We start from the raw sequence: 11,998 nt of genomic DNA on the forward strand, positions 1-11,998 counted from the left end.
ACGTTAAACAAGAAAGTGGTGGTGCCGGCTGCAGAGAGAACCAATTCCTTGCAAGTACGGAACGTACCTTACGTAGCACTGGTAAAAGTGTCAGTTCCACATATAGGGATGTTGTACACGAATAAGGGGCTCAGACAAACATTAGCCAATCAGTGCTCCCTCATCACAAGGCAGCAGAGAATTAAGGTCACAATCTTCCTTCTCCATTTTGCAAACTCTGCATCTTGCCCTCAAGAAGATAAGGGAAGAAGATTATATATTTTGTGTTCTCATGTTGTACTTTTATGTTCTGAACTGCCTGTGATTTGCTAATGAAGGGTGGTATACAAATTAAATAATAACCATAGGCAAAATTCCCCATAGCTATTAGGATTTCCCACAAACCCTAATTACACTCAAGTTTCTGGAAGGACTTTCTGAGAACCTCACAGAATAGCCTCTTCTTGGATTGTCTGGGTGGAGCTACTGATGGGAAACATATCTCACCAAAGTCTCTCAGGATGCTATATAAGTAGGCCTGGTGGCCCACATGCCATTCACACTGAATCCTAAAATGTGGGCCAAGATCTTCTTACCATTTGTGGGACTCCTTTGCACGGCCAGCCTGCACTGACTTCTTCCCAGGCTGCTACAGGTGAGTTTGCTTCTCTTTCCTTCCTCTTTGCAGCCTTCTCATGCATGTACCTGAAATCTGGGCATCTGGAACCACCCTTAGAAACAGAGCAATAACAACCTTTGGATTCTCTTACCCCAACTTTTCTGCTTATTTGCCAGCAGTAAACGGGATAGTCATTCCAAAGGGACAGATCCCATGGTTCCAAAACAAATACCCTTTTATTAACATTTGTAAGTGCCTATTTCTGTGTGCTGAGATCTTTGTAGGTTTAGGGGACAGAAGAGACATTCTTCTGATAGGGGAAAAGAAGGAAGGCTCTCACAAACTATGTAGCTGAAATTATTTAGCTGAGATTTCTGCATTACAAGGGGAGGTTCTATCAGGGAGGTTCTATCTATACAGAAACGCAGCTATCATCAAGCCTTGACCGAAGAACGGGACACTCCTTCTACCTGGGATGGTCGTCTTCTTCCACCGAGCGTGCAGCTTAGGAAGGGACGCACATGGAACTATCATCAACCCTTGATTGAAGAACGTTACACTCCTATCTGGGATGGTCTTCCTCTTCCACTGAACATGCAGCTTAGGGAGGGACACACATGAAACAGGGGGACACCTGCCTAGCCAGCCAGGTCAGTCAGATCGGCCCTGGTGATCAATGGGGTGACAGATGTCTCAGTGGGATCACCCTCACATCCGTCTTGAGACATCTCCTGGGGCTCCCAAGTTCAATCATGTATGAGATAATGTGTGCAGAACTAGGTATACACACGATGGAATATTGAGTGTGGGATAGCACTATAAAATACTGGTTGCATTTCCATTTTGTTGCCAACCTTTGAGTCTACTCTCTGGCCTCCTTACGGACTCTTACAAATCCAGAAGTTCCAACTCTTACATAGGAAAATCAGATCTATTGGTATTCAAATCAGATCTTGAAACCCTTGTATAATTCGAGTCAACAATATATTTATTGCAATAGTCAAAACAGATTAAGGTACATTGGGGGGGGGGGAAACAACATCAAGTCAGGTATAAATAAAATTTGCTCCCCCGAAATAACGGCGTCACATATCTCAAAATTAATAATTTCTGTCCAAAGCAGGACCTTTATCTTAGCCCGGTTGAATGTTTTTCCTTTTGTCAAGGGCAGATTTTTAAACATCCCCTGAAATGATAGACATTGTAAATGTTCTTTGAATGTGCCAGACACTGTAGAACATATCTTTTTCTACTGTCCTTTTTACAACCTGCTACACAAACACAAACGCATGCTACCCCCCCATTTTTTGGTAGTCTAACATCACGGCACAATGAAAATATCCGATTCTATTTGTCTGACATTAACCTGGAATTAACTGCAAGGGGGTTTGTGGTTTTGTTAATAGTATCTCTTGAAATGCTACGTGACATTCAGAAGACATCTGAAGGCAGCCCTGTTCAGAGAAGTTTTTTATGTCTGACATTTTAGTGTATTTCTGGTCCCTGTGGAAGCCGCCCAGGTTGGCTGGGGAAACCGAGCCAGATGTGCGGGTACAACTAATAAATTATTATTATTATTATTATTATTATTATTATTATTATTATTATTATATATTTTAAATGTTTTAGGATGCCCTATATTTGTAATGCCTAGAAATGTTTTGATGAAGTAAGTAAGCATTACAGGGGCTTGGACTAGATGAGCATTGGGGTCCCTTCCAATTCAAGAATTCTATGATTCCACGAAAAGAGAATATGCATGGGAAAGAGGGTCAGAGAGAAGGAAAATCACAGGGGTGTAGAGAAGAACAAACGGCAGACAAAAGCAAGACTGGAAGGACAGAGATGAAAAGCAGAGGTTTTAACCTACGGCATTTATTCATTTGCTGATTTTTAAATCATTTCTAAGCTGCTTAAATCTTAAACAGTGCACTAAGCAACATAAAAACTGTAAAGCAATATACCCCCCCATAAAAACAGCAATATAAAGTCATTAAAAAACCAGGAATTTTGTTTGTCTCTGTCTATTTTGTTCCCTTAGGTGAAATATTGGTGTGCACTCTCTCTGGCTCTGTCTCCGAAGGCATGATGATTACGTGGCAGGCAGGTGGCCAATCAGGTAACACCTCCAGCATCCTAAGTGCACGCATTGGGAGCGTCAGCATTGCATTTCCAGACTTTTCATGGGGGAACAACTACGTCTGTCGATTATCCCTTCCTGGGTCCTAAACAAAAGTCAATGAACCTGAAGGTAAAAACTCTTGACAAAGTTGGGACTTAGTTTTCCTTTGAAAAGCATGGTTTGGGAGTGGGATGATTGTTTCCTGATTGCTTAAGGGACCGACCATTTTAAGACTGCTTCCTCCTTAATTCAGAAATTTATTTCTGCTTTTCATTATGGCCTGTTGAGATAAGAATTTCCCCACCAGTTGCCATGATATCGGTGCTAGTATTGGCTAAAGACACAACTTGAAACTGCAATCAGTCCGGTGGAGGTCTGAACAGTAATTCTCCTCTTATCTCTGCAGAAAGGTTTTCACCGTTCTTGAACAATACTAAATGCATGTTTTTATCAGAAGATAACAATGGGAGAAGGAAAGGAAAGAATGTGTACCCTGCAAGGGCCAAGGTGTCTCCCACAATAATTTCCACCCCCATTAAAAACCATTCCCACCTGCAGCCAAGGATCCTTCTAACCTTCATTTGCCTGTTGATGTTTACGCAGAATAGGGTGACCTAGATGAACAGATGGTGCCTTTCTATTGGAGGAAGATTTCTATATCCTTACCCTGGTGGCCAAGTCCACACATTTAAGGAGCTCCGTACCTAGTTAGCTGCTCTAGGAGCAACTGTGCAGAGATGGTATCATTGGGTAGGGGAAGTTTTTAGCTATCCTTGGTTTTCAAACCCAGCCTTCTCTGGGAAGACTGGGATGCTTTTTGTGCTGGGCACTTTCTTTATACATGTTGGGGAAAGGAGCTGTGTAAATATTCTTGGAATCTACACTATCCCACCGTGTCCTCATCCAGCTCAATGAAGCCCCATGTATGTGCCATAGATCTTCCCACTCAGGTCCACACACACAAGAACTTCAGTTAAATCCCCTTTGCTCCTTAAAGCTTTCATTAAGGATCTACACCCTCTATCTACAGATTAAAAATGTTTGTCAGAGAATCCAGCAGAAAATAATCAGCACTAAATAGTGTCATAAATGTTGTCCATCAATTATGTCTAAACTTAATAGCTGCTGCCTCTCCCTTTCTCTGATACTTCCCCCACCCCAAAACTTAAAAAGACCAAGGGAATGGTCTCCATGAGAACCTCTATTGCGCCAACCATAACAAAAGCAGCCTTCCTCGAGCACTGTTAATCCTCACCGGCATGCTCATATGGATCAATGCAAATGAAGTTTCTGTCCAGTGGGTGAAGAATGCCCTCCCTGAAGGTCACCATGTGAATCCCCGAGTCTTGAAGGGCAGCTTCAAGGATTCCCTCTTGGCCCTCAGCCAGGTGGTTGTCCCCTACTCTGACTGGAACAACGGCACTTCATACTCCTGTATGTTTACCCGCACAGCAGGCTGATAGCATCGTGGAGCCCACCCAGAGGCCTGAGGAGAAATCCCACCCAGAGGCTTGAGGAGGAAAATGATGCACACCCCTTCCTCAGCATTGCAAGCTCTCCAGCCTATACTACATCTTTCTCTTCAGCCTATCCTGGATTCAATGATTTCCATGCTTCATCTATAGATAAATAAAATCTCAATATCTCTCAGCTTAATGTACATCACAGGGGTTCTGTAATGATAATATAGAGAGGCGTAGTAGTGTGTATGCTAACTTCAGCTCTTTGGAGAAACGGTGGGATACAAATCAATACTAGATGAAACATATTCTACTGTATTCATCCCATCTGGGGGCAAATTTCTGGTGAATGGGGCATGGGACACCTGTCACTTTTTAGATTAGCAAATGGAATGTCCTGTATTCTTCTTATTCTGCCATAGTATGATAGAAAGCTTAGGCCATTCATATATAATGCTAAAAGGGTAGTTGCAAAATGCCGCCCTTGAACATGTTGATTTCTGTTCCTTCCCGGAGTGCAGTTCCTATGGGGATCTCTTAGCTACCTGCTACTTATTATTATAATGCTGCAAAGAACAGTGGAGAGTCATTATCAGATCTCGAAAAAGGAATTAACAGATTTGCTTTGGGGGTGGGGTTGAGGTACAGCCCTCAAATGGTAAAGGGCTAATCACTGGCCTCCTAGGATCATGGAAGCCCCTATAATTTGTTCCAACTGCCCAAAGCTCCAAAGACTTGCCAGAAGTTACTAGAAAATGATCAACCAGTAAACCTGAAGATTAATATAAATACGCCCCCAAGCAATGTACACCTGAGAGTAGGTGAAAAGGCGGGCAGGGCTCTGTCACTTTCCTTTCATACTCTTCCCCTTTTATTCCACCTTACATCAACTAACCTTGCTAGCACTTAAGGCATGCATTGGTGTCTCAGTCAAAGACAGAGCTGATGTATTTCTCTTAAGAGATGTGTTAGCAGAATTAGCCACCAACCTATGTAGACTGTTAAGTCTGGTAGTTTCTGTTTCTGTACAGAGGAGATTCTCAATCTAGAGGGGTGCTTTGCTGATTGGATGTTGTGGCTTCTGATAGCTCTACCTTTGTTGCTTCCTATGGGGTACAAAGTAGATACTCTGGAGTGTCCCAGAAATGATCCCCACCCTGTTCCACATGAGTGGTTCCTGCCAGGAGCTCTCTTCATTGGTGAAATTGCTTCTCAGTGAGTTTACCATATTCATGAAGTTTCATTCAGTGAACATCCTTCTCAGAACCAGCTTGATGTTCCAGATTAAGAAATTGCTTTGTTTGCTCTGCATCTTTTGTAGCTGCTCAAATAACAAATATATTTTTTCTGTAAATGGCAGAATGTTAAGTGTGTGTGTGTGTAGGTTATTCCAATCCCCCCATAGAATCTATTAGAAATTACCAACATTGTGATATGATAGCAAGAAACATACTCATTATACAAAGGAATGAACAATTTCTACCTCTATATGCAGAACGGTGACAAAATTCTACCAGCACATCCTTGCTTTGGCATTTGCTGTGAACGAAATCAATGAGAAACCGAAGTTCCTACCCAATGTCACACTGGGATTCCATATCTATGATAGCTACTACAATGCAAGGATGACTTATCGTACCACTTTGGGTGTGCTCTTCAAAACAGGTAATTTTTTTCCTAACTACCAGTGTGACAGACACAAAAAGCTCATGGCTATCATTGGCGGACTTGGCTCTAATACCTCAAATCAGATTATCCTACACAGGGCCACACGCCCTAAGTATTTCATTATATATTTTACATGACAAAAGCAAGACTGGAAGGAGTTAGACGAAAAGCAGAGGTTTTAACCTACGGCATTTATTCATTTGTTGATTTTTAAATCATTCCTAAGCTGTTTAAATCTTAAACAGTGCACTAAGCATCGTAAAAACTGTAAAGCAGTATAACCCCACCATAAAAACAGTAATATAAAGTCATTTAAAAACCAGGAATTTCATCTGTCTGTCTGTCTGTCTGTCTGTCTGTCTGTCTGTCTGTCTATCTATTTTGTTCCCTTAGGTGCAACATTGGTGTGCACTGTCTCTGGTTCTGTCCCCGAAGGCATGATTATTATGTGACTGGCAGATGGCCAATCAGGTAACACCTCCGGCATCATAAGTGCACACACTGGTAGCACAGCATACCTCACCGTTGCACAACTCGTCGTTTCGCAGGTGGGAGGGGGCAAAGAGAGAGAGAGGAGAAAGTTAAGCCACGCAGGCAAATCTTGAAGTTGGGTTAAAAAGAAAAAGGGTGGAGAGCTTCCTTGTTCTCTGGCTCACGACAAGCAACCTTGGCTGGGTCTCCCTAACTGGTGGCCTCCGCTTGCTCTACATGGGCGATTTGGTGGGTGGGGGAGGACACACACGCCTGCATGGTCTAAGGAGGGTGAGAGGCACCCATTGCCTAAGGCAGTGGTTCTCAACCAGTGTGCCTTGGCACCCTGAGGTGCCTGGAATTGTGGGCAACACTGGCCTCTGTCCCTCTTTCCTTCCCTCCCCCTATGATGGCTCTCAAAGGCTTGCACAGCTGTTTGTTGCAACCCTAATACAAGCTCCACAGGGGAACGCTGCCTCTGGGGCTGGCCATTGGGTGCTGGTTGCCAGGAGGTGAGGTGGCCTTGAAGTAAGCAAGCAAGCGGGCGAGGAGCCAAGCTGGCCAGTCTGCCAGCCATTGCTGTTGGGAATGGACAGGCAAGTGGGAAGCTGGGCAAGCAGGCACCATGCTGGCTTTTATTGTGCTTTCTGTATGCAATGCCTGCCTGGAAGCTGAGTGCCCAATCCTGAAGGAGAGCCTTTCTTCCATGCAGGCCCGGCAGGGCCCACTGCTGCCATAGCTGCTCCCTGGGTAAGACGCTGGCCTCACTATCACCCTTGGCCAGTCTCTGTTGGGCCACCAAGTCTGGGGACATCTTCTTCCCAGGCCCCTGTGGGGCTGTGTGAGGAGGAACCTCTCTTTAGGGCAGGAAGGGGGCAGCTCTGAGACCAGGAGGGGCGGCAATGGCTACCCGGAGTTCTCCCTAGGAGAGGAGGCTGAGAGAACCTTTCACCATGGAGGGTGTGTGGAAAAGGGTGAGAATCTGCCAGCTCTGCAGGCAAGGGTGACATAAATGGGCTTCTGAGCCCCACAGGGGTGCTGCAGAAAGCATGCAGTTGATCAAGGGAGCCATGGACTCAGGAAAGTTGAAAACCTCTGGCTTAAAGAGAAAGCTTAAAGAAGAAGAGGGTGGATGTGTAGGGAAAAGGCGTGAGACACAGTGTCTCTTCATCAGTGGGGAGCAAACAATTCGTTTTCTTTCTCTCTCCTCTTCTGCTTCCTTTAGCCAGCAACGGTGTGTAAAAAGTAAGCAAATGCTCATGTATTAATGCATTAATGGGAGGTTTTTCTGGGTAAACGTAGGAATGTGTTGCCTTTTTAAAGCATCTTTGGCTCTTTGTTGATGCTGCAAACAGGGCGACTTCTCTAGAAATAAATGGCGTAATACATTATTACTGACTTAACTGCAAATTTAAGATACCAGAAAATGCAAAGTTAGGCAATGTGCCTTGATTTTTATTAGTCCCCTCATTGCTTTCCTTTTTGTGAAGGGCTTGTAGAACAGGTTGAGGTTTTTAATTGCTGGTGAACCTGGTGTACGTGCGAGACGTGTACCCTTTTCTTGCACATGCAAGTCTTGTGACCAGTGTCTGAAGATCATTGTAACTTGGCATCTGGCAAAGAATGAGATGATCCTTGGACTGTTCATTGCCTTTTGCTCTGCTGCATGCAAACTCTGCTAGATTGGTATCAAATATTAATAAAGCAATATTTGTTTTGGAACCAAGAGATCTTTCCCTTGGGAATGAGTATCCCAATCTTCTTTAGAGGACAAGATGCAGAATTAGCAAAACAGAGAAGGAACACTCTGACCTTACACCTCCGCTGCCTTGTGACTAGACTCATTTGTGAGAAAGGAATAACATACACGTCCACTGTCCTGAATTTTCTGAGGCTGCCTTGAAAGCAATTAAATACAAAAAACATGGCGTGTATGCATAAGCAAAAGCAAAATAACAAAATGTACATGGAAAGGCTGATTTGAAAATTTGTGGGAATGGCAGTGTATTCAGCCTCAAATGTTACTGAGTAAAAGATAAATGGAGTAGCTAGCCTATAGCACGTCCTTCCAACATAAGTTGTATCAAAAATACTCCAAAAAATACTATTGCCACAATTAGGTCACTTGAAATGATAAATAATTGTTGTTCACCAATCTTATTATCAGACAAGCTTCACTGAAAAAATATTTTCTGGTGCCCTGATCTTAATATGAAATTCTATTGTCTCCTAGTTATACCACAACACAAAGTCTGTTGGTTACACCTGAAACACACCTTAAAAGTATGCTGTTACCATTCAGACTGGAAATGTTGCCAAATACTGCTTAGCTAAATGTTACGATACAAATGCCCATAAAATGGGTTAAGCTGATTAAACAACCTTTAAATATAAGAACTCAGGTCAAGATGTGAATTTAGACCTGAAGGAATCATTGTCTTCGAACGGTACCTTTATATATAAGGTTCCCTTGGTCGTAATCTATGTTCAATATTTACAATACAACTTTTATTGTATTGATGGAATTGATTATTTATTTGAGCAGGGTCTCATGGTTTTAAAAATGTTTATAGATCGTATATTGAACAGACAGCAATATTTTTTTTGTGTTTGGCTTTGTCAGGTCTGCAGGCATGCACGGAAGTTTCCGATAAGAATTAATGAGCCTCCAACAGGTTTATAGTCCATTTATTTACAATAACACAGAGAGTGGCATCGAGCCAACTTCTCTCAAGACATCAGTTGCTCAGTCTGAGTTTCCTGCCCTTCCGCAGCACTAAGCGCCAGTTCCCCATCATCCTGCCCCTGTGCTTCCCTTGCTCTTTAACCCTTTCCTGCCTCCTAATCCAAGGGGAAGGAGCAGCATCACCTGCTGCTCTCAGAGGCAGAGCCTTCCAGACGCTCCCTCCCTCCTGGTTACCTAGCAAAGTTCTCAGGGCTGTCTATTTCCCTCAACCTCCAACTGTGAGACTTCTGAATCTGCTATTCTCCCTGTTACTGGGAATCTTGAAGGAAGCCCCCCCCCCCCCCAGTTCTTCTCTTCCTCCTCTGTTAAAGGCTGCTCTGTCTGGGACTGTCTTTCTTCCTGGTCAGAGTCAGACCAGTCTCTGGCATCCAACGCTGGCCAGCCCCTGACAGCTTTACAGCAATACACTGATTAAGGAAGTATTTGGAAACAGGCGTTTCATGCTAGCTACTCCATGTTTTTTGCTCATTAGCATTTGTTGCTGAATACACTACTGTTCACATAGAATGAATTTTCAAGTCAGGTTTTTTATGCACTCCCCCCCCCCCCCCGGTTTCTTTATGGAAGCAATTAACCCATCACGGATTGTTCCTTAAGATGGGCTTAAAGAGGCAATGGGCTTGCAGCTACCTTTCACTTTGTAGCGTAGCTGCAATTTCGCCCACGTCCCTTTGAAGAGTCCCTTGGCTCCCCATCTTCCCTGGGCGCTACCTTGACATTGAGATTGGGAAGGGGGCTTGACATCATGAGGGTGTCACTGGGCATACACGGAAAGATTGTCAGTGAACTACCCTGCATGAGGGGATATGGGGTGGGATGCCTGTGTACACATGTGTCTTTCGGGGCAGCCCCATATCCCATTTACACTGAGGAGCCGTAGTTCCACCGGCTGGGGGGCTGGGAGGGATACACGCCCAATGCCTAAGCCAAGGTCTTCCTATATTTGAAAGGTTAATAAAGTTGTGGCCAAATTTCCATTCCATAACACGTTGTCATGAGTCATTATTCCTTTCTGGTTGTCCCTGGGAAGGTCGCCACCTGGTCACGCAATGTTTACCCAGCCTAGGGTGACTTAGATGAACAGGTGGTGCACTTCTGTTGGAGGCAGATTTTTATATCCTTGCCTGTGCAGAGGTTATGGGATATGGTGTGGGATGTAATACATCAGTACAGTCATTTACAACATGCTTTGCTTCCTAGAGTGGACACTGTCAGGCGGGTGTTTAACTTCCTGTTCCCCCTGTAAGTGACTCAGCAGATGGGCATGGTTCTATAAAAGGGCAAGTCATGCAGTCATCTTGTCTCAGTTAACTCTCAGTTCATTCTCACAACCATTTTGTTGTCTGCTGGCTCTCAGCCAGCAGTACTTGGGCCCATCCTCACAAAGGATGTAAGTCACTTTCTATGTTTGCACCCTTAAGCTTAAAGCCTGCCTTCTAGGATGTGTACTGGATGTGAACAACTTGTGAGTAAACTTATTGCTATACTTTTAAAGACAGACTTGTGAGTCTTTATTGTATTTTAAGAGGGAGAAAAGGGGACACCAGGAATAATCCATCTAGGCAAGTCAGATTGGATTAGTCATCTTGTAGAGATTCAAACAAATGTACTGAAATATACTCGGAGTCGAGTGTGGATTTCATGCTCTTTATTCAGCTCATAGGAGTGAGGAAAGGAAGTTCCCCCCAAACGTCTGCTTTATAGCTATTATTTACACAATGGGCCCCATGTTATTGGCTAATTCTAGGATTCTTCTGTAGGCCAATCAGGTTGCGTATTCACTTCTATCTGGAGTTGGCTTGGGTGGCTCCTGCGGACCAATCAGACTCCTGCATTCTGGATCCTATTGTTCTAGGACCAATCAGACTGCTACATTCTGAATCCTATTGTTCTAGGACCAATCAGACTGCCGCATTTTGGATCCTATTCAACTAAGTACATAACATCTACCAACTAGCTTCCATGAATATAGAGGGGATATACTCTGCTACATCACTCACTAGCATAAGTGAAGGGAGGATACTACTTAATAAATATTTCCTTGCCTATTACAGTGGTACCTCGGGTTAAGTGCTTAATTTGTTCTGGAGGTCCGTACTTAACCTGAAACTATTAGACCACTTTAGCTAATGGGGCCTCCTGCTGCTGCTGCGCTGCGGCAACAACCGCACGATTTCTGCTCTCAAACTGAAGCAAAGTTCTTAACCTGGGGTAATATTTCTGGATTAGCGGAGTCTGTATGGGTTAGCATATGTAACCTGAAGCGTATGTAACCTGAGGTACCACTGTCTCCTAAACATCCCCACAAGGGGGATGTTTTAGCTATCCTTGGTTTACAAACCCAGCCTATGCAGCAACCTGAACATGCCAATACCTTCTCTGGAAAGGCTGGGATGCTGGGTGTCTTTCATATAATGTAGGGAAATGGACGCTTGCCCCTTCATCTGAGTGGGTGGCTGTTGCAGATCCTCGTGCTTGGTCACCGTCCCCAAGCAGCCAGATCGCAGATGGTGAGGTAGCCATCCAAGAGTTCCCCATGACACCTGAGGAGCTGGCAGGATAAGAGGGCTGCTTGGGTGAGAGGGGATGCTTTGCTGCTGAAAGGGCACTAGTAGCCCACCTGCCAGGGCAGCCACTGAGACATAAAAGCCAGCAACACCTTCTGCCATCAATAATTTTTTTCTAGAACCTCCGCTATCTGACTGTGTCCTCATCCAGCTCAAGTAAGCCTAACGGGCCACAGATTTTCCTTCTTGGGGCCACACGCACAATGACCCCTGGTCTTCTGTAGAGATTTGAAATGCCAGAGAATCTAACAGATAATAATCAGCACTCCTACCAAACTGCAAGCCCCCATGATTCTCTGGGGAGAAACCATGACATTTAAACCTTTGCAGGGATTGTAACCTGGATATAAAAGAGAGAGAAGTTAG

General features: G+C 44.1%; 1 protein-coding gene across 1 annotated transcript in view; it reads right to left on the bottom strand.

Moving 5' to 3' along the window:
• Positions 1 to 11,998, bottom strand: part of MRPL52 (mitochondrial ribosomal protein L52) — a 179,880-nt gene that overhangs the window by 149,429 nt on the left and 18,453 nt on the right. The gene's annotated exons all lie outside the window — the stretch shown is intronic.

The sequence above is a fragment of the Podarcis gaigeae genome (genome assembly GCF_964106915.1).
Source record: "Podarcis gaigeae genome assembly, chromosome: 13".
Taxonomy (NCBI): domain Eukaryota; kingdom Metazoa; phylum Chordata; class Lepidosauria; order Squamata; family Lacertidae; genus Podarcis; species Podarcis gaigeae.